This window comes from Coffea arabica, chromosome 2c (genome assembly GCF_036785885.1).
Source record: "Coffea arabica cultivar ET-39 chromosome 2c, Coffea Arabica ET-39 HiFi, whole genome shotgun sequence".
Lineage (NCBI taxonomy): Eukaryota > Viridiplantae > Streptophyta > Magnoliopsida > Gentianales > Rubiaceae > Coffea > Coffea arabica.
The window spans coordinates 36,345,067-36,349,617 of NC_092312.1; the positions used below are offsets into that span (position 1 = coordinate 36,345,067).

Here is a 4,551-nt window from a genome sequence, read left to right on the forward strand (position 1 = left end):
CCCAATCATATCACGTTCAAACCCATGCGAGTCATTTGTTTTGAAAACTCTACCTTATCCTAGATCTTCCTTCCCCAACCCTACAACTACAAACCTATTTTTGCAGTCTTTTCATTGTTCACAATTCGTTTCCTTAGTTGTCAAGTGTTTTTGGTCAAACAAAAAGCTAGAATTACGGTTCTCAAGAAAATAAGATTTCGGTATAAATTTCATGAAATTCTACCATTTTTGCTGCTTCTCAAAATCAGCCATCAAAGTGTTTTTTAATCAAATAGGTGGTCTAAAATATTTTTTTGGTATTACAATGATATAGTGTATTTTTTACATCCATCTGTCGAAGGATAGTTATTTAATCAAATATTTGGTCTAAAAATTTTTTTAAAACAATTCTAAAGGCAACTATCTTTTTTTTTTTATATATAGAATAAAATTTATTTTTCTCCAACCTTGCATAATGTTTGCACATATCCACATTAACAAATAGAAGAAACAGAAGAATACTGAAGACAGAGTCTTTGATGACAGAATCAATGCTAAACACTGCCCTTGACCAGGTTATCTGGCTCATAATCATCGCCTTGACTAGTGACGCGCTCACCCTTAACATCCGTCTCATCAAAGTAGTCCTCCCGAGCATTGTCCGCTAGCATCAGGGAGACCAACCAGAAAAGAGCTGAATCAAGAGACAGAAAGGCTCCTCCACCAAGAAGACCAGTCTTGGCAGTGGGACAATCTGTTTACAGATTGTGATGAACCTTATGGCTCAGGTGCAGTTGTTCTGTGATAGTTGGCCACAAGAGCATTGCTAGAGCTAATCCAGTCAAGCCCAAAGCAATATCGAAAAAGACAGAGAAGCCAGTGTTCCGGAACAAAGCAGCCTGGGGAACAGACTTGCCTTGGTAAGGATAAAACAAGGACAGGTATCCAGCCACACCAGCAGCGACTAGAAACACAATTGAACAAATGCCAAGGGCTACAGTCGGATCTTTTGGATAATTGCAAATGACAATATCTTTCATCGTCACTGCAGTACCAGATGCTGGCTTCTTGTTTTCAGCAACCACCCCGAATATGAAGGACAACGCTCCCAGTGTTGCTATTACACTATTGATTTAAATTTATGTACTAATTACTAATTTTTTAAAAGGCATTTTTTTTCATGTACATATGTTGTATGAAAAATTATCTCGATGTTTGTACAATATCACAATAGAATTTATTTCAAGTGCAAATAAAATGTCTAAACTATAATTTATACACTCCAAATTTAATGTGCGAATAGAAAATGCAACATTGAAAGTATAAAATATTTGAAAAGAAACCTATCGAATGAAGTCCAACATTAAAAATATGAAACTTAGCCCAAAAAAACTACTGAAGTGCCCTAAGATCACTAAATACCAAAAAAAAAATGACGAAGCCAACAAATTTCTTTAATTATCTTATAATAGTGTTACTGGCTACTATTCGTCACCGTTAAAATGTATATATGAAATTTCAAATTCTATTGAAATTTGAATTATGATATAAATACATTCAATGTGCCAAGAAGTTTTTTTATGGAGAAAATTTATGTTTACACACTAATATCAAATTCACCGAAATGAAGGTTTAGAATATTATTGTTTTTATGTTAATTTGAATGTTTCTTTTAATTTTTCCTAATCTATGTCTCTATTTCTAGCGTTGACAAAATAAATAGTTCAGAATATTTTTATTTCCCTTTCAGTTATATATGTTCATTTATACCTTTTTTGAATCATAGTCATTTATAAGTTTGGTATGTTTTCTCTTTCAGGTAGTATAACTTCTTTTAATTGGTCAACTTTACGAAATATTGCTATTGGATTGCTTCAATATGGTAAGTATATAATTACACTCCTTTCATTGTTCACGAATCCCTTCCTCACTTGTCAATTGTATCTGGTTAAATAAAACTAGAATTGCAGTTCTTACCATTTTTTGTGTTTTTCATAAACAACCATCAAAGGATGGTTTTTTAATCAAATATAGGGTATAAAATATGTTATCTAATTTGTATTACAATGATATATTATATTTTGCATAACCATCTATCAAAGGATAGTTTTTTAATCAAATATTTGGTCTAAAAATTTGCCAAAACAGTCCCGATGGCAGCTATCTAAATACAGCTCTATTGATTTAAATTATCTTATTAATTTTTTAAAATACACTTTTTGATGATGTAAAATTGTTGTATAAAATTTATCCAAATGCTTGCACACTATCATTATGGAATTTATTCTAAGTGGAAATGAAATGTCTAAACTATACTTTATATACTACATATTTAATGTCAGAGTAAAAATTCCAACATTAAAACTGTTAAACATTCGAAAAGAAACATATTAAGTAAAGTCCAACATTAAAAATATAAAACTTAGAAAAGAGCAAACCTAATAAAGTGCCCCAATCTCACTGAGTACCAAAAAAAAAGAAGCAAACAAATTTCTTTAATTAGCGTATAGTAGTGTTACTAGCTACTATTGTTCATGGTCAAAAACTATGTAGGAAATTTCAAATTCTATTGAAATTTTAATTATAATAACACATTCCATGAGTCGAGAGGCTTTTTGAAGGAAGAAAAGTATATTTACATACTTGAATCAAATTTACTGAATAGAAGATTTGGAATATTCTTGTTTCCATGTTGATTTGATTGTTTGTTTTACTTTTCCTAATATATGACATTGCCTTTATTTTTTGTTTTGCCAAAATAAATAATTTAGAATATTGGCATTTCCCTTTTAGTTACGATCATTTATTATCTTTTAAATTACAGTTATTTGTAAGTTTGGCATGTTTTTAATTTAAGGTGGTATGTTAGATTTTTTTAAAAATAGTCAGCTTTAGGAAATACTGCTATTTGATAGCCTCAACATGGTAAGTGTATAATCAATGTAGGTTGAATGCCTTACCAAATTATGAGCCCATAAAATTCCTTTTCTTTCTTTTCTGTAAACTCATAGGTAACCTCGTCTTGGCATATTTTCTACCACATATTACCATATTGAATTCTCTATCTTTACCAATTTCTGTATTAAAAAGCCTTCTGCCTTTTTCATAAATAACTTCTAATCTTGACACAACAGGGGATTCTAATCTCTATGATTCTCTCACTTAATCTTTAACCAATTCTAATCTAACTTGTATTTACTTTCATTTAATTTCTGGAAACCTACCGCCTGGATGGTTGGTTTTACCACTTAATTTCCGGTTTTATATTTATTGCTTTAGCTATGTGGCCGGTTGTACTGCCTAACTAACTTCAAAATTTTATGGCTGTTTGTACCGTCTAAACCAACATCTTTCATTACTGATTTTACCACCTAATTAACTTTCTTCATTTTTATCTCCTTAAAACTTTGATTGTCTAGATAATAAAGTAAGTTATTAAAATCAAGTAATTGCCAATTTCTAAGTCCTTGTGGGATCGACACCTATTATTCCTATACTTAATAAACAAACCGTGCACTTAGGGAAATAGTGTAATAAGGTTTTAAAATTTGTGGTGTAGTAAAAAGCCCTACCGTATCACATATATTTGTGTAATAAAATGATGCTCAATTCCCTGTATGGTAGGTTATTGATTTGGTTATTCCCACATTCTGCTAAGTAGATGTCCCATATTTCTCCAATATGTACATATTCCCCTAATTTATTTGGTTAGATTTAAATTATTTTATTTTTGTTAACAACAACTAATCCTATACTATTCCATGTTTAGGCGTAGTATTTCTATAAACAATGATTAATCAATTACCTTGTTGGGGGTAAGGGGGGAAAGATTGTAAGTTGTAGACCCTGGGTTCAATACCTCCCACTTACCCTCAAAAAAAAGAAAAAAAATCCCATTTTGTTGTCCTTAGTTTTTGTGACAGCCACATTTCCTCCTAAGGCGAACCAAAGGGTTCGGCGGACCGCCTACCCAGCTCTCGCCAGGATTCGTTTGATCTCTTCAAACCAAAATAAGATATAACCTCAAGGAAAAGTGAAATAACAAATTCAAAACTAGAACATATACTTACATTCATTTCTATCTCAAACGTAGTATAATTCCAAATACACTGAAAGTTCTTAGTTCTTAATACATTCAACCCTATCCAAGCACTAGTGCGAGAAAATCGAAAAAAACAAAATTCAAAAGAACTAGTCCAGGCTAGTCTGCGCAGATCTCATGCTCTCGCTCACATCCCCTGTAAGGAAAACAAAACTAATGGAATGAGTTAAAAGCCCAGCGAGGTTCCGTAGGTGTGAAGCCCCGAAAGATAAAGAAAGAAAACATTCTGGTGAACAGTGAGAATCCGGCCGGAAATCCGGCCAGTTCTCGGCCAGATTCTCGGCCGAATTGGCTTGGGGTTTTGAAAAAATTTGATTTCGCCACTGCCTTGAATCCGGCCAAAAATTCTGCCAGTTCTTGGCCGGATTGTGACGTGGCACCTTCGGCAGCCAAGTTTGACCGGCTGTTTTCCTTCATTCTTATCTTGTTTCTTGGCTAAACTTCATCTTCATTTCACTCCTTCTTGGCCG

General features: G+C 32.7%; 1 pseudogene; it reads right to left on the reverse strand.

Annotated features, from left to right (window-relative positions):
• Positions 1–425: 425 nt before the first annotated feature.
• On the reverse strand, positions 426–1,769 carry LOC140035644 (uncharacterized; annotated as a pseudogene).
• Between the last annotated feature and the right edge of the window lie 2,782 nt (positions 1,770–4,551).